The sequence below is a fragment of the Calidris pugnax genome, unplaced genomic scaffold (assembly GCF_001431845.1).
Source record: "Calidris pugnax isolate Ruff unplaced genomic scaffold, ASM143184v1 scaffold103, whole genome shotgun sequence".
Classification (NCBI taxonomy): Eukaryota; Metazoa; Chordata; class Aves; order Charadriiformes; family Scolopacidae; genus Calidris; species Calidris pugnax.
The window spans coordinates 16140354-16165179 of record NW_015090990.1 but is presented as its reverse complement, the minus strand read 5'-3'; the positions used below and the strand labels follow the sequence as shown (position 1 = coordinate 16165179).

The window sequence follows — 24826 nt, the reverse complement described above, 5'->3', positions numbered from 1 at the left end:
ATGACATGACCTAGTGTTGATGAAAAGATCTGCTTTTCACATTCATGGTGTGATGTTTTTATCACAAGCACAGTGAGGTTGGCAGTAGACCAAGTACCCTGAAGCCCCCTTGTCCCTGCGTCCCAGTGTAACTTGGAGGGGACATCTTTAGATATGGTCTCTAGTTGGGGCTTTTTGGTGATTTTAATTCTTCTTTATTGTAGTCTCTGACATTGAGTAGAACACGGTAAAACCCAGTATTGACTGGGTATCAGTATCAGGAAAAGTTGGAAACTTGTTCCTTAAGACTGAGCTTTTTAATGCACCCTGTAGTTTTCACGATATCTGCATATTTCATATATTAAGTGCATGTCTGTTACAGCTGTACTATGATGCTTTTGGTACTGATCTTGCTGCCTTACCTGTGATATTAAGCCACTGCAAGGCTGTCTACTAAATTGCAGCATAAACTCAGCATCTGTGTTATCTACCACATGTTGATTATGTTCAGTAGATACCCTTTGTCTCCTAAAATAATTGCACATTTAGTTAAAAGCAATGCACTCAGACATATTTTCTCTGCCTACTGCTTATATGGATAAGTGTATAATCTTAAGCTTTAAAAAAAAGCATAATTTTCATACTTTTATTTCTCAGAATATGATTCTATCTTAGAATGTGTATATAAAATATATATAATGGCTTTGTTATTAAGAAAATGTCTATTTTGGTTTTGGAGCAGTTAAAAAAAATGCTTTATAAAGTGCTGAATAAATAATATTGACAGAGTGAGGGCACAACTGATTTTGCTTAAGTGTGCAAAATCTGAAGTATTACTTCCTTCAGAAGCTTCTGTCCCTCTGTTGGGAGACCGAAGACAGATTACATGGAGGATGTGCCAGTTTGAAAATAGTGATGATTGCACTTTAATTGAAAAGGAGGTATTTCAGCTGTCATTAATTATAGAAGCTGTGAAATGCTTAATTGTTCTGATTTGCTAGAGATGAATGGGAGGATAGTTTTTGCCTAGAAAATGACTTTGTGCCTGTGTTTTGGAACTCAGTTACACTTTTTATGATTGTCTTTTAGAATTATATATCAGGATATGTTCTGTGTAAATTAACATACTCGAATTTACATGAGTCCACACTGAATTTTCTATTAAAACTATGGAGGTTATTTTTAACTTGTTAACACTTATGCTGTCTGAGATGCAGTGTTTTTTAGCCTCTATAAGAAGCAGCTTTCCTGGCAGAGTGACCTTTCAGTGTGCAAAAATGGCAAGTAAAACTCACAGTGGATTCCAAGTGGCAGCAGAATTCAGTTCAGAGGGGACAGTTTTCATCCGGGGCATGGAGATTGTATGGAATCTTTTCCTCATTCATTTTGTGGCCCTTGAGGTGTACAAAAGCTGATATCCCATAGCTCCTCTAGGCACTGAACATATCCTGGTTCATCAGGGTATCAGAAATAGTCTTAACCAGGGCTGTCCAGCTTTGTGGTGTTGCTTGGTTACCATCATTCCCACAACTCTCATATAAAGCAAAGCAAATGTAAAAGAAAATAAAATAATTGGTTTCTATTTATGGGCTAAGCTACTATACAGATCCAAACAAAACAGAATTGTAAATCCTCTACAGCTTCTTTAATGATCTTTTTTTTTTTTCTCAAGTATTCCACTTGGCTACTCACAAAGGCTTTCTCTTTTAAATATGTTTTTTCAGTATATTGGACTACTTCTAGGATTCTGCACAAACTCATTAAGTTCAGAAGCTGGAATCCTGACTGGAAGCAAGGAATAACAAATAACAGCTTGTGTCATTGGGCAATCTTGCTAACTCCAGCTGGGATACTGCTTTTTCAGATGTACTTTATGTGCATCCTCAGTTCAGGGCAGTGAAAAGGGCAAAGCTTAGCTCAGAATATGTTTGGGAATATTTTCTTTAGTAATGCTTATAATGAAGAACTTTCCCCATTTGGCTGGGCATCTCATGTTATTTTGTGAATATTTCTGAATGTAGCTCTCCTGTCCTTAGGGGAGTAATTTTGGCATGTGGACTCATGCATTTCAGGGAAAATTGTCATCTTAAATCCAATTAGCTGATCTTAACAAAGTATAACACTTTGTTATGCACTCTTAATGCTGTAAGAACTGAAAATTGCGTAGGTGCTTAGGTAGCTATTCCATTGTCATACCTGTTCCACAGAGTAATTCTGCAAAATAAAAAGTTGGGTTTTTTTTAATTACTTTCAGGCTGAGATATCAACAGAATGGCTGTCTCAGAGTTGCCATGTTACAAATGAGTGTAAGTTTGTTTTAATGAAGTTAATTCTCAAAATAAGCTTACTCTGGGAACATGTGGATGAGTTTCTTGCTGAACGGAGAACTTTCCATAAATCTACTAGGGTCATTTAACAGTGTACCTAGCGTTCGTTACAGAAACTCTTTTACTGTTACTGAGAGTGAAGAAAACTAAAATAAATGGAGATATCTGAGAGTCAGCCAGAGATTGAGGAAAAATAAACACATCCAAATAAAACATTTGCAGCTGTGGAAAAAAACTGTTCCCATCTATCAGAAGTATGAAAAGTGTAGGAAGCAAACAGCAATTCTTGTAGGAAGTAGAATTTGTCAGTGTTGCCTTAAGCTCACTGTGCGAGAGCTAATGCTTTAGTGGGACCCACAACTCAGCCCTCTAATAATTTTGGGTTTCCAGTGGGTCCAGTTCTTCTGGCAATGGACTGATTTCTGAGAGACGTATTTCACCCAATGAGCTACTATGTGTTTAACTGTGTCATATGGCTCATTTATGTCTCTGGTATTGGTCTGTTCCAGCACCAGTTCTGTCAGTAGGAATTGGATTAGACCCTTAATGTTTTGGGAAAAAAATGTTGACTGGCATTAAGTTAGGAGGAATAACAGACTGAAATAATGACAAATCACTGTATGGAGAATAAAGGTGCTTCTAGACTCTACGTATGGACTTGTTTTTTAAAAAAATATCTGTAAAGAGTCTGAGGCCCATCTTGATGCTCTAGCTCACACCAAACCAGGAAGAGTGTCGTAGGCTAGAATGCCTGGATATTCAAGTCCTTTAAGAGGTATAGGTCATAGTAAACACTAGATTTGGGTTACTTTTTAACCGTGCTATTTCATGCTAACTGAAACTGAAGTGGTGCCAGTTGTTTGTCTGATTGCATTGCTGGCTCTCTGCTATGAGAGCCTTCAAGAACAATTTTTCTCCTTGACAAGACCACACAGCATTTACAGGTTTTCTTCCTCATTACAGCTGTTCTTCATTTGCTGTAATTCCCTCCTGGACCAGTATTGAACATGGATCCTCTCCTTTGCCCTACTGTGGTATTGTTATCCCACTTGTGTCACTGGACAGAAATCTGACATAGGATGAGAGCTGATCCAATCCTGAAACTTCTATTTGGTTGTTTCCCAATTCTAACGTCAACAGATTCTTTTGCTATAAAATCTTTGGCAAATATCAGATGAAGGGCAGTTTTAGTCAGGGAATTTACGCTGCTTTATAATCTTACGCATCTTTTGTTGTAATAAGAAATGCACATTGTAAATGTCAGTGTGAATTTTCCTCTGAAGGCTGGATCCTGCTGAGTATCCTTAACACTGTATTCCCTGGCTGGAGTTAGAAACTGCAGTGCACAAAATGGAACATTGTGGGTTAGTTGTAAAAGCAGGTAGAGTTCAGCTTTGGAGGATGTTGTTATTAATTGACTGACTGAGGTGCAAAATGAGAATCTTGCAACTGTGTTGAAGTGTGGCTGTGACCACACTATGGGTTGCGCCCATAGAGGGGAGCACCCTCTATTTGCTTTGGCTACGTCAGATCTTACAGTCTGCACTGGGTGTAAGGTTGAGATCTAGATTTTCTGCCTTCTGTTGACATCACACTAGGTGTTCATCAGTGGCCTCACCAGAGAAACAGCCTTCAGTGAAAAGTAGCCACAGTCCATTGTATCTTTGTGTTACCAGCATTCATCCTAGCTCAGCACACCTCAGATTCCAGCAATAGACCTAGCTTTTAATATTTTGGGGGGAAAAAAACCCTGCAAACCCTAAAACAAAATGCAAATAAACTATTCTTAACATTAAATGTAGAAGTTACAGGTAGAGACATTAAAATTGTGAGCATTGGATCCTGCAAACTTTTCCACTCCTCCCTATAGTAGTCTTCTGTTCAGCTTGTGAATATGTAGTGTTGAGTTCAGCCCTGCAATATCTCTCTGCTTGTATACAGGCTGCTGCAAGCAGGATCTTGTGCCTCCTCCTTAAATTTGGAGTTGTGTTGGATGATAGCTATGTTTTAAATTGGGGTTTTTATTGAGGACTGGAAGACTTTATTTTACTGCTGGCTTCCACAAAGGTAGGAGCTGATTTAGACAGTCAAATAACTTTCAGTTAATTTCAGTGCTAATCTGTGTCATTGGACTATACTTAACACTGGACTACGTTTTGGGTATGTACTCAGGAATGGAGGGATTGAAGGTTATGTTTATTGTTAGAACCTAGAATGCTCATAGGTCTACAGTGGAATTAGCGGAGTTTCGTTTCTTGATCTCTGCTGTGTGACAAGCGTATTGTGAAACCTTAGGCTAAGGTTGAGGTCAGGGCTAGGCATCAGAAGAGAAGAGGTCAAAGAGCTTGTTTTACTCTTCAAAGAGTAATGAAGATTCATATAGGATGAGGGCTCCTGTCCAGAGTGTTATATTGTTCATGGTACTCTAATTCTTTTCTTTAGATTTATTAAGGCCTGCATCTCTATGAATAGCCTCTGTGATCTAGATTTTATCTAGATTTAATCTTAGTACCTGGTTCTGGTGCTTGTATGTGTTGTGTGTCACATTAGTATTAGGAATAGAGAACTGTTAAAAGGTCAGAGTTCAAGATCAGGAGGGATTTAAGTGCTTGGTTTATTTGTATGTTCCCCGGGGCTGTAGAGCTGTGATGAGCGCCGATTCCTGCTGCTCTTTTTTTTTTTTTTTTTTTTATTTTTTTTTGGGGCGCTTTGTGTTGGTAGTGCTACATGACTAATTTTTTCTTGCCGTTCTCGCTATCTTATTGTTCTTGCCTACCCTCCTCCAGAGCTGCTGCTGCGTGCCAGCCATGTCCTCCAGGCACTGGTGCAGACCAGTGTTCACTCTTGCTTGGGCTTTTACCTGTTCCAGATAAAGCAATTGTTTTTCAGATATTTTCCACGTTGTCTTTCAGAAATTTTCCATTTCATCGTTCTGTCGCCCTTTTTTTTTTTTTTTTTTTTAATATTAGTTTTGGTGCAGTTGATGTCACAGAGCTCTCCTTGATGTGAGGTTTGGGGCTGTGATATCTGAAGCTCTGCCTCTTTTCTTTTCATACGCTGCAGTGGGGGACAGTGGGTTGAAGGTTTTAAGAGGCTGTTTCACATCACACATGGCATTCATCGGCCATAGATTTGCCACAGAGGGATATCGGCCACTGTTTTTAAAGTCTATATTCTTATTCACAGATTCACAACATGCTTTTCTATTTCAGGATCTTTTTTGTTTGAAAATAAAAATTACTTTAGGAATTGACCTTTCATTATGATGGGAAATCACCTTGAACATTTGCAGATATTAAGCAACAGTATTTTCTTTGATAATACAGAAGTGAAATAAGTTTCCTTTTGAGTGTTGTACCTTTACTCTTGATTTCCTTACTCCTCCCTTGAGTCATTATTTCCTGCATAATGTTTTCTTTGATAATATGCCATGGAACACTGAGTAAGGACAAAATGGTGAGTTAGGAGGGTAATAAAATTATGGAGAGATGTCCCATAAGAATCTTTTTTGTTTTAAAGTAGTGCATCTCATTTGGTCAAACTTGATAGATGTAGTATTGTTTGGAAAGAATAAACCTTTACAACATCCAATAAAACCTTTTTTGATTTTACATACAGTATATAGCTGCCTTGGTTATCTTCTTTTTTTATTTTACAGTGATGCAAACCAAAAACTTTTCCCTTCAATTTTTTGCTTGTGTTCCTTTGTCTTTTAAAATAGCCTTTAATAGGAGCAGCCCTCAAAGGACAAGAATTACAATTCTAACTTGAATAACTTCGTACCAGGGATGGTATTTCATACCTGAGACCACATTAAGAAATGGGATTCTGAGATTGCCAGTCACTTTGGTCTTCCGTATTTCATGACCTTCAAGGGGACAAAATTTGTCAAAAGAACTCACTGAGCATGGAAAAAGAAAAATATTTTTTTAAGCTGTAAAACTCTTCACATTTGATTTTTCATATTTTAATTTTACACTGAAGCTGGACCCATGACTTGGGTTGAAGATGATTAAAACTGGGGTTTAGCAGGTGGTGTGTTATGCAGGACAAAAGCAGGATCAGTAGAGTGCCTCAGTACAATAATGTGCAGGGTCTGATTTGTTCTGTTTAAATCTTAAAAATACCACCTGCAGACTAGAGACATTACTGGACGGAGTTAGATGTCCGTGTGTTGGCGTAAGAAATGCAGTAACCATTTGGAATGTTGCTGTCTTTCTTGGTTTCAGTTCAGGTACTCACTAGATGGAACGGATGCACAGCATCTCCTTCATTCTTAACCCTTCCTCATGTCCCTTTGAAGGGGATAAATAGCCAAGTCTTGCCCTTGCTTGCACCAAAGAACAAAGTACTGGTAAGGGCATAGCATAAGCCTCTTTCCAAGCTCTTGGTTAGGGTATTCTGCCCAAAGGCATGGAAGTGGATATGCTTCCCTCACCAGGTTTCCAGCCCCTCTATTCACCTCATGGATCTGTGCCTGTTGTGTAGATTCCAACATCCAGAAGTGCTCTTTAACACTGTGACATGTGTGAGTACTTGTATTTCTTCATTGAGGCATCACATTTGAGATTGCTCCATTCATTCCTTTGATTTTGTACATAACTGTGACTCAGCAAGCCATGCAGGAATGTGTGTTTAGATTGCAATGGACTTTGGGACCTAAAGCTGTGAGAGCCTTTATTGTGGGAGCATTTGCTGGGTGAAGTGCTGCAGGGAACACCTGACTGCTTCAGATACAGAAGCAATTAAGAGCTTTCTGCCTTGCTTTAAACAAAACCTGTGACTCTGACAAGACTTTTGCACTCTGAAACTTCACTTCAGCTTTGGCAAAATATGTAGTTTCACTAAAGATAAAATGGACTAGAAGCGTGTAACTGCTGTCCAGTTTCATCTATTACATAGTGACTATTTTGTAATACAGAAGGAAAAATAAGCATGCAAAGACAATCCAGTCGTAATGGCTTAGTAGAGGCTGATTTCAGCAGGCAGGATGTTCAGAAATGTCAGGTTGTGCTTCTAGGGTTAGTTGAGGGACTGCTGAACAGATCTTACTCCAAAACAAACAAGGATTAGTGTGTGACTCACTTGAATAGCAACTAGAAAGCAATAATTCCTGTCTGGCATGCATAGTTAAATCAAAGACCAGTTCATGACTGCCTTGCAACTGCAGAAGAGTACAATACTTACCTATTACTTTTTTCTCCTCACCTCACCTGCTAATGAAATCAGGAGAACAGTTTCATCTGTGTGTGGACATAGACAGGCACTCAGCTATCCATGTGGTTCTGTGTCTTTAACTTTGGGAAGAACTACTCTGAAATTTATATGCAAATCGGCAAAGGCCTTGTACTGTGGGCAAAGTGCTGGTGTCACTCTTTGGGCTTACATTTGTTTCAGCTGAGTTAGTATTCTTGAGATAATATTGTTGCTTATTGGAGAATGACCACACTGAAACTGCACTGGTGCTGCTAAGAAGGATTTGATTAGTAACTGGTGAGTTACTGTAACTTGTACCTATGGCCCTCTTGCATTAATGGTTAGAACAGTTTGCTTCACTTAAGGTTTATCTTGCTGCATATCCCAATGTGCTGGCTAGTTTGAGTTTAAAATATGTGTTAGTTGTAGAAAAGGGTTTGTTTTAGCTGGGAGAATTGCATGTGTGGTCAAGACTGGGGCTAACAACAAGCCTTAGGTAATTGCCTAAGCTCTCATGGCAGTGAAGATACAAGCCCTATAAAAACTCATAAGGTCATCTATCAGCATCCCCACATATTGACCAGAGCAGTAAGGAGCTAAGGGATTTCTTCTTTTTTTTTTTTTTTTCCACAGAAGTTTCCTGTAAGGAGAGAGCAGGAAAGTGAATCATGAGTAAATTGACTAATTACTTTCTTTTCAACTTCCAGCTGGTTTTGTGGGAGATACAGTCTATTGGAGAAGATAGAAGAATAAGGGCAGAAACTGGAGTAATTCACAGTGGTAAGATACCTTTTACATCTCACTTTGCTAATCATTGTGACTGGCGTGTGATGGGTAAGTTCAGAAACTTTTAAGTTACGCTTTCCACCAGTGCTTTACAACTGAGTTATCAGGTTTCTTGAGCTGCCCTGCTAAAGCTGATCATAGTGCCACATGCTAGAGTGATCACAGGAGGGGGAAAAAAAAAAGACAAATGCACCAATTAGTAAAATGGTGCTTTCTAAATCCCCTACTATGTAGCTTTGTCTTCTTACAGAGACACAGGCATTTAATGGTAAATGTGCTCACTTTCACATTGCACATGTGTGTGATGGATGATAACAAGTTGGAAGGTACGTTATTTATAGGGCTATCAGTGCGGGAACAAGAAGCGAGAAACTTTGGGGGCTTCTTTCACCAGGGCAGTGCAGCCTATTTGAGTATCTCAGAAGCTGCTTTTGTTCCTGTTTTGTCTGCTGAGTCTATATTCCACCACTCCAGATACATTTATTTCCTTTATCTTCTTTCTCTGTGTCATTAATTTGATTGGCTCATACTATATTGTCCTACAGCTTCTCCTCATCTTTTTTTTTCATTTGTTCAAACTGCTGTGAAGGTGTGTCAGGGTTTGCAATTTAAAGTTCTGCTGAATCATCTCACACTAAGTATAGCCCAAGGTGATGTTCAGAGAATGATGGGAAAGGGCAGCTTCATAGTAAAAAAAATAAAAAAAAATAATAAAAAAAAAATTAGACAACCTATAGACTACAAAACTGAGAAATGGGATCTCTGCAATTGCCTTGGTTCAGAGGTGGTCTGAACCCAATGTTTTTTGTCACTTGTTTTGAAGAAAATATTTGTTTAAATGTATGAAGTAATTCCTTTTGCTATTGTGTCTGGAAGTAGGCAGTTTCTCTCTGTCCGGCATGTTATGAAAGCGTAAGCTCAGTCTATTCCAAGCCTGACTAACAGCGGGCTAATGACCTCATCATTCTGTGCAATTCTAATGGGGATGACCATTTTTTTCAAATGTCTTCAAGGTTCTCAGTTTACTTGCAGCTAAGGACATCTGGATTGTGTTCTTTATGAATAGCTTCCTGAGAAATCTTCAGTGAATCACTTAATGCCTCAATTTTATATCTGTAAAATGAGGTAACAGTATTCCTGCGCTTGAGCATGGTTGTTGGGATGATAGATTATGTAATGAGGTTTGTGAAATGCTCAGACACTGCAATAAATAGACAGAAGACAGATTCATTTGTATGTTATTCACTGCAGGAGGGCAGTTACACTGTTTCTTAAGGATTTGCTTTTTGCTTGCAACTTTTTTTTTTTTTTACACAGAGTTGCTACATGGCAAAATTCCAAAGCTTTTGGTGGTGGAAGGTTTACAGGGGGTGGCTGAATGGAATCAGTCTGTTAGTTAATAGTTTACCATGCTAAACTTGGGAGCTGTGAGCTCTGTGACTTCCTCAAAGTAAAGAAGAAAAAAAGATATGGATGCCCAGGTGGTTCTTGCACATCTGCTGATCCAAAGTATCGCTCAAGTACATGATGAAATATTACTTGTCTGGCTGTAAGCTCTATTTACTACAGCTAAGTGAATCATTGGGTCAGTTCCTGACCAGACCTTGAGCTGTCAGAAACAGATGGCCTGCCTAGAGAGCGAGATACCTTGGAAGCATCTCCACCCTTGTAAGCAATGTTACTCAGTAAGGGATTTCTCAGAAGAGCAGTGCTGGTGTTCAATGATTTCAGTGAAAAGCTGGTAGTTTTTCAGCTATACTTGGTCTTCCACACCACAATAATGTCTTGTGGCTCTGAAAATAGGGAAATTGTTGCTGTCTCTTTAGTGCAGGCCCAAATTTGTGAACCAGATCCTTTACTTGGAGGGGCAGTAGTAGAGGGAGGTCAGTAAAGCCCTCCGCCTTGTAAAGGGCTGGTTTTCCACCTCTGAGAAACCTTCAGGTTGCTATTAAAAGATGACTGGTGTTTGTAAATGTTCTTCCTGGAGCTAAGGCCACAATTTTTAATAAGATCTGAAAATCTTTTCTTATAGTCTTTCTCCACCTCTCTGTCAGTAAAATGATAATAATAAATGCTTCCCCAGACTGTAGAGTTGTGCTAAGGATTATACTCAGCAAAATATTTGGATGTACAGTGCCATACAAATATCTACATAAATAATAGGATATTGTACACACTGAATATTGGGACAAGTTCTGCACTGGAATCTAAGGAGAATATAGTACATCAATCTGGAATGGGTTTTCTGTATGACTTGCTGGGGTGGGTTTACCCTGGCCAGCAGCCGAGCACCCACACAGCTGCTGCTTGCTCCCCTTACCAGCTCTCCACAGTGGGACAGGGGGAGCAAATAGGAAGAACAAAATGAAGACAACTCTTGAGTCAAGATTAAAAAAGGTTTAATAGGTGAAGAAAAGGCAGGGGCGGGAGGGAGAAACAAGTGAAGCAAAGGAGATTGCACACCGCCTCCCACAGGCAGACCCGTGCCCAGCCGATCTCCAAACAACAGCAACCTTGGAAACAAAAAGCCATCTTTTTCTTCCTCTACCCCAGTTTTTATCGCCAAGCTTGAGGCTATGTGGTATGGAATATCCCTTTGGCCAGCTTGGGTCAGCTGTCCCAGCTGTGTCCCCTCCCAGCCTGCTGGCTGTGGGGGTGTAGTGGGAAACAGAGAAGGCCTTGACACTGTGCAAGCACAGCTCAGCAATAGCCAAAACACTGGTGTGTTATCAGCACTGTTAGAGCCACAGATTCAAAACATGGCACCATATGGGCTGCTATGAAGAAAGTTAATTCCATCCCAGCCAGACTCATAATGCTTACTTACTCTTTAATGTATTACTTAAAAAGAATTAGGAGAAGAACAAAATCCTATTGTAAGATCTTAGAACAGAGTTTTCTAGATTAGTAATGTTTTGTCACATGTGTATATGTGACATTTTCATTAATATCATGGGCACTTCTGAAACAGTTCAAAAAGACCCTAAGTACGTGCTGAAGTTTATTTTTCTCTGAACAATGTCTCAAAACGTTTAAGCGTCATAGAATTCAGTAGCATTTAAGTGGCTTATTGAATAGGGCTGCGTGTTCAAGCTGACTCTGTCCTGCAAGAGCAAGTCTGAATAAAGGTCTGATGTTCATACTAGGCAAATTATCTCAGAAATGGATAGTTCTGTAATTACCTATAGATGCATCTTGTTATTGTCTGTATAAATATGTAATTTTGTGCCTTAAAATAATCCACTCTGTACAAGTTTTCTGAGATAGAATAGTCTGCATTTATCATGAGACTAGACAGATAAACTGCTTTCAAAATTAAATGTTAAGAATTAGAATTATGTTGTTATTCTAAGAAATTGAAAAGTAATTAAAATCTGAAGTAGGAATGAAATCTTAGTTCACTTCTGAAAAAAAACTTTAGTGAATCACTATACTCTCAGTGTCTCTGTTCTTCCCTAAAACACTTTATTTTTAATCGTGTGCTGCTGTCAACGAAAAATAACTGGCAGCTGTGTGATGCAGAGAGCTCAAGAAATAATTCAGTTTAGATTTCACTGATAACTTGGATCAATATCAAAGTCTGAAACTGCAAGCAGGTTGAGCCTTCACGCTGAAGAAATAATCAAAGTTAAATGAGACTCTTGAGATCTTGAAGAAATCCGTTATTTTTAGAATATTTGGACTGCTCTTTTGTTACTGCTGGCCATTCTTTATTCCACTTCTGTTAGTATTAAGATGGATAAGCATTTGTTCCTGGTGGTGAAAAGCATCACAAAGGCTTTGGTGAATGTATAGCAGTGTGACGGGTCTGAATGTAAGAATTTGAGGTGGCTGTCTTCAAATCTTTTGCTGGATTTGTCAGTCAATGCTATCCAATTCCAGCAGAGATATGACATGATGAGATTTACTTGGTCATGTGGTAAGCACAGTGAACTGAAACTTCAATGTCTTCATTGTCATGATTTGGGCTGGACTGGCCACTGAATGAATGACACATGCTCTCGACCTTTCTCCGGGAGAGCACTTCCCTTCACAGGAGAGGAGAGAGAATGAAAGGAAGAGGGAACTTATGGGTTGAAAAGGAAACAAAACTAATGAGATATTAATAATAAGGTAATAATATTAATTAGAAAATAATGAAGTATATATAATCTATACAAACCAGATTGAGCTCTCAGGATGACAGTCATGTCACCAGCAGGCACTGGGAAAGTCCCAGACTGGACTCAGTGACAGATGGGAAATGGATTCCTGATCTGGATCAAAGGCAGACAAACAGACTGTCCTCCTCGAATGCTGGCCATTGAAGACAAGAGACTGACCCCTTTGATCCCCCAGCTTTTAAGCAGAGTGTGATGCAGATGGTGTGGAATACCTTGTTGGTCTGTTTTGGATCACCTGTCCTGTCCGTTCCTCTCAGATGCAATCCCTCTATGCTTTTCTGCTTCTAACCCTCTAAATTTGTACACAAGGAAGTTAGCTGACCTTGGCTGTTATAGCAGTATAAGCCCTCTCTGCAGACCATTCCTTGCTATTCACTGTAAACATCAGACCTTATCTGCTAGAAGTGGACACTGTCTGAAAAATACACCATAATTTCAGAGAGTTAGAAGAGGCTCAACTGAAAAGTCAAATTGCTGAAAATAATGTCTCATGGCTTTTCAATGCTGAAGCACTGATTTGAATGAAGGTTTCCTTGAATTCATGTGGAAGAGTGAACATATTCATAAAAAAGCAGCCTACGGTGAAGGCAGGACAGAATTTGCTGTCCTTCAGTATGTTCTGAAATGGTTCATGCTGTAAAGGTTCATGATAAGAGGAAGTAGTTTTTCTTCACCAGTGATAAGTTACATTTTTGTTCTCTCTATGGAGAATGTACTTGGGACAGGTTGGAAGAATTGTGTATATATTTATCCTCGGCAGCAGAGGAACAAATACCTTCTCTGAGGGCATTAGGATGGAGTGTGTGTGCTCCTAGAATGGAGGACCAAGGCAGTAAATTGTGCCAAAAGCAGGGTGTATGTGGGGATAGTTCTGAAAGGATTCTTGTATTTTTCCTCCAACTGCACAGTTCAGGCAGTTTTAAAAGAGCCAAAGCACTCCCTGTTTGCTGTTCTCTGATTGTGAGCAAGGTGGCTAGACTGTCTGGTCTCAGTTAATGAGCATAATCTCTGGAAAAATAGTGATGGATAAAGTTCAGGTCTTGGAACAACTCTACCTGTGTCAACTCTGCATATTTAAGGAAGACAGCTGGTGGAGCTGGATCTCTTGCTGTGCAAATTGCTTCTCATACATGGATCTTTGTTTTTTTCTTTCTCGTTGTTGGAGAGGAGAGTCCAAATATAGAGCAATTGTAGAGCCAGTTCTCTTCAGCCAAAGCCCTTGGTTCTACGGATGCCAGTGATAGAGCCTAGTCACAGCTCACATCTGATGCCTGCAGAGTCAGCTCTGTGCATTTTGGTATGTGGCTAAATTGGAGATGCGAATTTGTGGCAGTTCTGACTGCATGGTTTTGTCTACAATAAAAAATCTGTACAAATGACTGCCAGAACTGCTCTTTGTGAATGAAGATGATAACTTTGTGCATGCCCACATGACAACATAGTCAGGCACTTAAAAAGAGACTAGCTGTTCAGGAACCACCTTTGCCTTTACTTGAAGTGGCTGTAGAAGAGTGAAGGAAAGACATGACTGATACAGGGCCCTACTTGACAATGAACACTGGTCAGCTCTTTTGTGACTGCACAAGCCACAGTAACTTCCTGCTTTGATAAGTTTAACTTCCCTTATGCCAAGTTTTGCTGTGATTTGGGGTCTCTGGGGAAGGATAAGTGGCTCATAGGGAATTTGATTAATTTTTTGGAGAAGCTTTGTTCAGCAGAAATTTGAGAAGTGCCAGAGAAGTCATGGATGCCCCATCCCTGTAAGTGTTCAAGGCCAGGTTGGATGGGGCTTTGAGCAACCTGCTCTAGTGGGAGGTGTCCCTGCTTATGGCACGGAGGTTAGAACTAGATGATCTTTAAGGTCCCTTCCAACCCAAACCATTCTATGATTCTATGAAGTGTTTCAGGTATAATGAAGTAACTTCATCCACCCCAACAAAACCCCTGTTTGATTGGAAAATTCTTAGCCAGCCCAGTTTATTGTTTGCTAGTTCTTACCACTTACAGGATGGCTGGAGCAAGTTGAGATGCTGACAATTTGGCTTGCTTCGTGTGGTAACTGTTAATTGGCACTGTTTCTTTGATAGTGCCTACATGCAATATACAGGAGCTTTTAAGTGCTAGAGTAATGTTGCTAACTTGCAGCAGTGGAAAGAGAGATTTAGCAGTTAGGGCGATTTTGAAGTGCTTGACAAAACATACTTTTCTGTGTGCTTACCTGAAATGTACTGGTATCCATGTTTGCCCAAGAAAAGTGGGTATGGCATCCTTTAGCGTACTGACAGTTTCAACAGGTAGGGCATTGCTGATAACTGCAAATGAGAGCTTAATTTGATGCTTCTGAACACTAGATTCTGTGAAGCAAATAGTATGTTACTTTATCCTACAAAGCTATATTGAGTATTCCTTGGCAGAAATTCTGGACAGATGCAAAGTAAAAGTCTGTCTGATGTGCCACAGATTTTTTTTTCAATTCAGGGATTGTAGCATGCCAAAGATCACTTCCAGTAAATGGGCAAAAACAGATGAGCTGAGAAATGCTCTGGAGTGTATATCTGTGCTGTACAGTGCAACTGGTCTTACCTGCCTTTGGGAAAAGTATCCTCAAAATAAAACATTTATTTTCTTTAAAATGTTGCTCAACAGATGAACAGAATACCTTCTTTTTATTCTGTTAATAAGATTACTTCATTTGCTGTGCACATGCCTTGTTCATTTCCATGGTTTATTCAAATAGCTTGCTTTATCAGGATTGCCCTTGCCAAGTCAAGAAATCTGTAATTTTTTTTTAAAAGCCCCTTATATGCCTGCCTAAACAAAGGCCTCAGTTCATGCATGTCAGGCAACACTTCACATCCTATCGGCTTTCAGAAGCAGAAAAGTTTTCTGGTATTGTCTCCTATAACTTTTGGGGTGAGAGTGGGAGAGGAGACTGGTTAAGGTGCTTTTGCATATTTTAGCAGTACACAGTCTGCATTGATTGTACTTTTACAATTAATTGTGGTGTGCCTGGGTAGCTATAACTTTTGGGGTGAGAGTGGGAGAGGAGACTGGTTAAGGTGCTTTTGCATATTTTAGCAGTACACAGTCTGCATTGATTGTACTTTTACAATTAATTGTGGTGTGCCTGGGTAGTGTGGTCTTCAGCTGAAAAGAATAATTGGTGTGTTTTTTTTTCTCTAAAAAAGTGTTGTTCAACATCCAGTAAATATTGTGATAACCACTTATTTTAATGTGTAATAGCAATTAGGTTGAAGGACTGTATGAACAATAAGTCATTATAGATTAACTTATTTAATGCTTTTTGTTGTTTCCAGGAATACCTTTTGTTAACATAGGAAATCAATGTTTTCCTTGGGGGGAGGAGAGGAAGGCTAGCATTTGTTGTAAATCTGGGAATACCAAAACACCAGCGGTATTGCTTCCAGTGCAGTGTGTGACTCTGGGTGCTGTTAACATGGGAATACTGCTGGGCCTGTGTCTCTTTATTGTGGATATACATCAGGTTATTTTAATAGAAGAACTTGTAAGCATTTTTTAGAGATTTTATGTAGATTTTGTGCGTATACGTGTGTGTGTATATATATATATAAATAATTTAAAATACTGCTCAAGGAAGAACTTGTGCCTTCTTCAAAGGACCTATATGAGGTGACTTGGTCTTAGAAAATGAAAGGCTACATTTAATTTCAGTGTTCAGTGTTGTAAGGTTCAGACTGCTCTGGTGCATTTAAATCAAGTATTTACCTTCAAGCACATGCATAACCTCACTGACTCATAAAGTATGCTAACATATGCTTTGAACATACGTTAGTCACCTGAGGCCTAGCTGCATAAAGCTTCTTTAGGTCTGTTTTGCCTCCAGTTGAGTATCTGGCTTTATCAGTATTCATCAAAAGCAACTTATTTCAGGGAGCTCTTTCAGACCTTTGGTAAAGTTCTTCCCTTCCCCAAGCAGAAACTTGCCAACTCATCATCATGAGTGCAGCACTTCCCTGCGTGCTTGGCCAGGGCAGCTCTGGCGACTCTTCAAAATGCTACTGCCCAGAGGCTCCTTCTCTATGTCTGCAGCTGGGGCAGCTGTGCTGTGCTGTCCTGTCCTGTGGGCCCAGCAAACAGCTGCTGAAAGTCCACCTTAGCTCCTTGAATTCGAAGGAGTTGCTCCAACCTGTATTGGCTGAGAATCTGCCCGGCACCTCTAGCAATGGTAAAGTGGCCCTTCAAAGATGTCTGAATGGGAGAGAAGGAAAGACAGTGTGGACTCAGACCACTTAATAGAAAGTAGGCTGAAATGTTAATAGCTCCAGGAGTTTCTCTGAGCTTGAGATTTATCCCAGACTGAAAATTTATTTTAACAATTACACTGTACCAGTCTGCTGGTGGAAGTTTGATTCCTTGTGGTAATTTTGTTTCTTAACATCTAAAACAAGTGTGAATTTGAACACTTCCTGATATTTGCTTTTGTCCGTCTGCTCTTACCGTTTAGAGGAAGCACTGTGATTGAGGTGAGGTATGTTTCTACATTACATACTTTGCCGTTAGCATTCCCATCCCATACTCTTCTAGCAGCCCACACTTGGGCAACCGCAAAAGCAAATTAACTGACACCGTCTCTTGGCGTGCCATTCTGAGCTGAAATAGGAGCCAACGTAAATGACTTTTAATGACTCCAGCCCCTGGCAAGAGTGGCTTGGAAGGTAATATGTAGTTTGTAAAAACTGGAAGTTAACCTTTTCTGAATTTTTTTTTCTGGTTGTGTTTTTTTATTTTTGCAAGGGCTTCATGCAAATGTAGAACTTGAGTAGATCATATTTTACCATTTCACTGCTCTTTGTCAGTATGTTTGGCAAGATTCCTTCACACGCTTGAGGAAGAGCAAGATGCTAGTGTTTATTTTGGCAAAGGTTGCTGTGGAAAGTGAGTTTTCTCAGTCTGAAATCTTCTTTCCAGATCCCACATCCCTCCCTCCTTCGTATCAGAGAGGACCATTTTACTGGCCATGTAGTTGAATCCAGCTATTCTGAGTTGGGTTCAGCTCTACTAGAGAGAGATATGTAGTAAACCCAGGAATTTTGGATGTCTTCAGTTTCTGCTGAATCACAGTGATGCTCTTCAGATGCTCCTCTAGGATGCCAGCTAGCAGAACATAGGCTCTAGGCTCTCGGCAGCGACTCTGTTGCAGAGAAGGAAGGGTATAGAGCCCCTGGGTGCAGTCCCTAAAGCGGAGAGCACTGGGAGCCAAGCAAGTTGCTACTTTCTCCTGAGCAGCCGCTGGCAGTTGTGATATTGATGAAGTGGTGCTGGAATTCTTGCCTTTGGATGTCTGGAGTGGGGAAATGCCGTTGCTGGCTCTTAACTGTTTCTAGGAAAATAATACGTGGGCTTGAGGGGAAGATGAAAATTATTTAGAGAAATTTCCCTTCTCTTAAAAATGGCCCAGGGATTAAAGCAAACACTTCTAGTGTAGCAGGAGGCTGGTTTGGAAAAAGCACTAGATCTTCAGTGTCTTCAGGCTGGAGGCATTCCCTTGTCACTGGGTTGCTGGGATGAGTTTTTTTACTCTCTTCCATTTGAGCCATTTTATTGAAGTAAACATTTAATAGATGAATTTATAGAACAAGACTCCTTCTATTTCTTTCAGAAGTTCTGATTTTAATGAATTGATAATTTCCTACACTGAAAAGAAAAATTGTTGGGACATTTCCTGGTTTAATGTATTCCAGCATATTATTATTTTTTGTAGTTCAGTATCGCTTAATGTGGAATAGCATTTTGGTGCCATTGGTGAGTGTTTCCTTAGGTAAAAGGGTGGCATAAATTGTACGGCTGAAAAAGAAGAGCAATGGGAAGCACTGTCACCTCAGTTTTGAACTAAATGTGCATTTGACCACTCTCATCCTTCCAGAGATATACTTGATAGCTGTTCAGGGGCAAATCAGATCACGCATCTCAGCAGGGACACCAAACCAGATGGATAGGGAGTTCAAACACATGATGAAATGTTTATCAACTGAAGTGGGAAACTGTTAGCTTCAGATTACTGGCATTCTGCTTCAAATGGCAACAGTTGTGCAGCTTTAAAGAGAGCCTGGCTTGAAAAGAAAGGTTTGGCTACTAATCAGTATAGTAAAGGGGATGGGAGGAATTTCCAGAGGTTGAGCCTAAGTCACTTGGCTGTTTGCTAGGGAACAGCCCTTATATCATGTAAATACCCTTTCATGGCAAGGCCTGATACTCTACAACAAGACTCCTGTCCAGAAATTCAACTTTTTTTGAATCTGAATTCATAGGTTTTGTTTAAATGTACTGTTACATGTGTTTTGGGGGTGCTTTTCATTGTTTAGAATGCTATTTATTTTTTTAAAATAATCTTGCTTATTATTTTATTTTCAAATTTATTTTACTTAGGGTATGATTATTTTATAAAGCATTTTAATATATTCATTATTTCCACCCACTGAACTACTGCTGAACTGACTAGAATGTGTTCTTAGAACACTCCAATTTAAGTAAAGTTTTCGTGTTCAGTATTTAGCAAAGACTTGATTAGCTTTTCTGTAGTAGGATGGTTCATGGCTTCATTCTTGCTATCTCTTCTGAACAGAGAGGGAAAGTGGGAGATTGATCTGCCTTGTAGCTTTATCTCTGTTTTTGCCAACAGTAGGACATAATCTCTTGGTACTAATTCGTGGCATCGTTAGAACTACCATGATTGAATTCAAATGCAATTTAATACAAGCTTGTCAAATAACAGAGAAGAGAAAGTGAACATTAGTGAGAAAGCTACAGGTTTATGGACTTGTAATTGCTTGCCCACCATGCAAAGAGATTGAGGGTCACTCATCCTAAGCTCATTGTCACCCTAGAGTAGTTGGCTGCTATCCTCTGGACACAGTAAATGGATCATAATAGGCTACACAAAATTAGTCTATTTGGATATTTGTATAGTGTGTCTTTTTAATGCACAGGTGCAGAATGTGCATGAATCACAGATAATTTTATGGATGAAAGCCAAATAGGTATCAAAGGAAGTTCATACTGCATGGAAGCAAATACTTGTTTACTAACAGTACAGAAGGTGACTGCTGGTGTAAGAATGTATGTGTATTTCTAGGGGATGTGTGTATATATCATTAGAAGAAAAACAACTTTATTCCAATAAGAGGGTTGCTGGACAGGGAAAGTTAATGTGTTTTGTAGTTAAACTTAACGAAGCTGTGATTATTGTCTGGCAGACAGTAAAAAAATGGGTGCATATATATACCTTTCTTACCTGGGCTCACAGATTATCAGAGGACAACTTAGTGAAAGTAGCATTTCTGGGTATGCGTATGTGCCTACCTACATACATATCAGCAGTTACAAAATATCTATTTTGTATGGGTACCTGTCAATTGCAACATGGGTATGTTGCTCTACTTAGGACTCTGATGTGTCCCCTTCTGTCCCCTGATTCTTCATGTCGATAATTTGCTCTAATTAATGTAGAGCTGGCCTTTTGTCAATGGTGTGATTCAGGTGTCTCGTATGGCAGAGTTCTTAGTTGTTTCATTACAAATATGGTAAGAGCAGGGATCACATTTTGCAATGGGAAAATGCAAGTGGCAGAAATGGCTTTAGAATTCAGCCTGAAGCATTAGTAAAAAGAAAAAGAATTTCTCATGTTTGGTATTCTTAAACACACTAGGCTAAACTTCTTGAGCAAATTGCTCAGAAGTGCAAGAAAAGATCAGCAAAGTGTTACCACTTACTACTTTTTTTATCATTATTGCAAATGTGGGCATATATTCTGCAGCTGTCTAGGTTTGGCTGTTCTCCTGAATTTTCTGCCCTTGTGAGCCAGAGGCTATGAGAATCACTTTGATCTATTTCACTGCAGTGTAATGCCACTTACACTGTATTTAAGCTTGAACAGTATTTGCTGTGTAAAGGCTGTTTCAGAAGGTGCCAAAATCTATACTTTTTTAGGGAGGGGTTGTGTTGGTTTTTTGGGTTTTTTGTGTTTGTTTTTTTTTTTTTTTTAATTGGTCTCCATTGCTCAGATGCAAGATGGTGTTAATGACCTAAATATAAGCAACTGGTTTGGTTCCTTCTCAGCCCAAGGTATATTCTACAAAGTTAGCAGGTTCTTATACTTACCCATCTCTGGCTTAGTAACTCTGGTGGTAACTGACAGAGACATGGTGTCAGTCACTTGGCATGAATGAACATCAACTAGTACAGTGAGACTCACTGATCTTTTGTGGAAGCCGTACTGAAACTTGTGTTAAAGAGCAGCTCAGCTTGGATAGGACAGAGTTTTTTTTTTTTTTTTTTTTTTTAATTGGTCTCCATTGCTCAGATGCAAGATGGTGTTAATGACCTAAATATAAGCAACTGGTTTGGTTCCTTCTCAGCCCAAGGTATATTCTACAAAGTTAGCAGGTTCTTATACTTACCCATCTCTGGCTTAGTAACTCTGGTGGTAACTGACAGAGACATGGTGTCAGTCACTTGGCATGAATGAACATCAACTAGTACAGTGAGACTCACTGATCTTTTGTGGAAGCCGTACTGAAACTTGTGTTAAAGAGCAGCTCAGCTTGGATAGGACAGATACAGCCCTCAAAGACTGTACAGCAAGAGGGTTTGCAAGCAGCCGTTGTTGTAGTAACAAGGGTATGTTGTTTTCTATGGACCAATGATAGGAAATACAGCCAGAATCTTTTGGGATGTCCATGTCAAAAGATATGGTCATATCACTAAATACTTGTAAACTGTTTGGACAAAATATTAATGGAGTTTGGGGAAGATGCCAGTCAAGTAGCTTTCTTGCCCTCTCTCAAACTGACTTTGATAAGGGCTGGAACATTCCTCTGCAGGACTCTTACAGTGAGGAGTGCAGCACCAGGTGCATAGAGGACCTGAAGATCCATCACACACCACATTGTGCTCTTTCCTGCATGAAAGCATAGGTGCCCGTGGAGCCCACATATGTAGTGGCTTGGCTTTGCTCATGCACTGGCACTGAGAGAGGGAAGTGAGCTAGCTAACAGGAGAGGAGAAGGCTCTCCCTGGGTTATATTCCTGCTTGGGAATAGGAGAGCACAACAGGATCAAAGAGCAATGTGGTATATCAGAATGAGGTACAAGACTTACTGATGCCTAACCAGTTTGTTGTGACACTGATTGGTCATCACAGTGTTACTGTGATACCTGCTTAGAACCAGTCCTGCTCTCGGCAGAAATCTGTGAAGGATAGGAGAGAGTCTTCAAAGGACACTGACCCAGCTGCTAAGGACTGTCCTTTCTCTCATATCCCACTCTTTATAGAAGATAGGTCCACAGTCTCTCAGGTTTTAATTTTATAGTGTTAAATAAAATAACTGAGTTCCTGATGCACTGTTGCATATTTTCCAAACTTTTATGCCTTATTATTTTCAAGCAAACAATCTGCAAGGCTGCAAGGATACATCTGCTTCTTTCTCAGATTGTAATGTCAGTCATTTCAGAAATCCTCACAGAGGAGGTGATAAGCGATGGGGGAGCATAAGCCTCTTTTATGTAGGAATCCGGACCTACATGTGGAATCAGTGACCCGTTTTATTTCCTGCATCCTCTTTCCGGCTCTGCAGCCAGTAGGTCTCAAGCAGAGTGTGGTGGCCATCAGGGAATCAGATTGTTATAGCTGTGCAGAAGGGAGAATGCAGAGGCAACTGCTTTGTTCTGTGGTTGAGACAGGCATGAGCAGGGGATGGTAGTGGGACTAGGCTTTGCAAATGGAGAATATTCTTCAATGTGTGTGCACTCACATATTTAAGTTTTTATGCATGTATTTAAAGAAAAGGATACTAAAGGCCTCAGATATCATCACACTTCCCAGAGGCACTTAACCTGCCTCAAGTGACTAATCTCGAACTTCTGGAAAGCAAGAAATACAAAATGATGGTGTGTACCATTTCTGGGTATGATCTGTAGAAAGGCATAAACGGCAGGTCTGTATTGATGACAGTTTACATTTTTACTAAGTGTGTGCATTTCTAATGATACAGAAGGCTAAAAGGACAGCTAGGAAGACCCTTGTTAATATGTCCTAGATGCTCTTAATGCTGGTTATGTTTATGCATTTATGTTTTAGTTATTATACTTATCTTTAAACACTAGACTACAGTAAATCATACCTTTTGCTAATCTCAAGATAGTGAAGAGAAGTGTCTAAATCTCATGCTACCACTAGTAGTTTTGCAACCACAGTGGTAAGGCTTTGTGCACAACTGAATACACTCATTTTTGTAACTAACAATCATATGCACACTTACGTGTGGATTTTTCTTCTGCTCTTTAAATAAAATCTGAGTGAAGTCAAGAAGATTTCCTTTCTGAAATACTTGAATTTTGGAATTGCACTCTTGCAGTTTTGTCAGTCTTTCTGATACAAAAATGTTAACTTAAAACCGTATCGGAAAAGGTGTGTTCACCCCAGCCTTCATCTGCAAGTCTCTGGTAGCTTCTCTTTATAATAAAAGTCAGTCAAATGTGGAATGGAGGCCATGTGTCTCTGACTCTGCTGGTTTTATCTTTACCTAGGGCATGTGGAAGTCTGCAGGCAAGACAGTGTAATATAATACACATGGATAGATAGGAATCTCATTTTCAAATGAGATTCCTAATTCTGTAGAGGAAGTAGAAGCGCAGAAGATGAAATCATACTGCAGGCTGCTACAATCTCATTAGATGCTTAACATTTACATACTTTTTTTTTAAATTGGCTCTAAAATTGTTATTGCTTTGTTCCACCCGTACCTTGCATGATAGCTTTTTGGAGCTGGGGGATTTTGACTGAACTGTTTGGAAATGGGTAAATGATCCTTAATTAAAAATAAAAAAATGCACAGTCTAGTAGTGATCTACTTTATGAACATATTTGGGTGACAGAATTGTAAACTCCAGTGCTCTGTTAACAGTGAAAGCTTACTCAGTGACTGTGTATAGTCTTTGCTTAGTAGGGCTGATAAGTTTATAAATGGTAGGTCCATGTATCTATCTCCTGTCTTGTGTTGCTGTACTGTCCCCCAAAGTGTCTGTTGCCATGGGGTCGCCTGGCTTGTAAAAGGGAAAAACAGGGCAGCACAAAAGAACCTGGCAGAGGGCTTTTTGGGGGTGCTGTGTGAAACTTTGGAAAGGTTAGGCATGGGACATTTGAAAGAAATTAGCACAGTGAAAAGAAGGATTGGATTAGCACAAGGTGCAGCAAATGACTGCAGAAGCAGACAGGAATTTGAGAAGTATTGGCAAGGGTCAAGTCAGTTAGACCTGGGATTCCTGTTGTTCTGTTGCCAGGGAGAGCATTATAAAAGGAAAATGTTGCAGTGGGCAGGTGAAGAAATATGTCATTTTTGGGGTGTAAAAGTCTATTCATCCATAAACCTACAGATGTGAAACTCTTCTAACACTGGATTGTCCTATGCTGTTTCTTGGGGAATTTTCTGTTCCCCATTGTCAAAGATAAGTTGTATCTTCGGATGTCGGTGGAACAGATGTCACACAAATCTCCTCCACTCTGATAGAGCTTACTACCAGGGTATTTTCACAAACCATGTAGTTCTGGCAATGTTTACGCTTTCATAAACTCCTTTCCCACTCTGTGTTTTTGCAAGGAGATTCTTTTTTTTTTTTGCTTTGTTGGAGGGGAGCATGTTTCTTCTTCTTCTGATATTGTTTCTAAGTTTGAAATGTAAGTGTGCCAGGTAGTAATTGCCAGGCTTTGCAGTAGGGGCAGGGTACAGACTTGGTCTCGTGATTCTCTGATGCTTCAGATGTGACCAATCGCACCCATGCGAAGTGTTGTAGGAAATGGAGTGTTTGTCAGCTTTACCCCAAGGTGTATCTAGCTGGAAGGTGAGCCGAACACCTCCAAAGGTGGTACTAGTGGAAGGGTGGCAGGTGCTCTTCAGAGGTTGAATACAGCAGCAGTAGGGTTTCAGAGCTGCTTGAAGACAGAAAGGAAACTTCTATAAAGTCTGGTCAAGCAGCCACATATTTAAGACTCTGACAGGTGAGCTCTAGCATATTTTGCTGCAGTGGTTAAACTGTCTGCCCTGCTGGACATTACTGCTTGCAGTAAGGTCAGCAGGACAGAGCACGCCCCAGCACCTTAGCTGCTGTTCAGTTCAGTTTCATGTTAGCTTAAACCTGTGTAGAGTAATAAGAATTGCTTCGTTTGGTAGGGGAGAGAAGTAAGGCTCTACCATACTCAATCCAATCTTCTCTCCAGCATTCCCTTGAAGTGCCTCTACAGCATACTTTCTTTTTGTTGTATTTAAATGCTTTATTTTACAAGGCAAGTAAGATGTCTCATTTGGATGTGCGTAATAGGTATAGAAATAACACCCTTCC

The 24826-nt window shown here is 39.8% G+C and overlaps 1 protein-coding gene across 1 annotated transcript in view; it reads left to right on the top strand.

The window, feature by feature from the left end:
• SPATS2L (spermatogenesis associated, serine rich 2 like) overlaps window positions 1–24826 on the top strand; it is a 134324-nt gene that overhangs the window by 61565 nt on the left and 47933 nt on the right. The window contains exon 2 of the mRNA XM_014954578.1: window positions 8210–8282. The gene's annotated coding sequence lies outside the window, so the exon portion shown is untranslated. The remainder of the gene's footprint in view (window positions 1–8209; window positions 8283–24826) is intronic.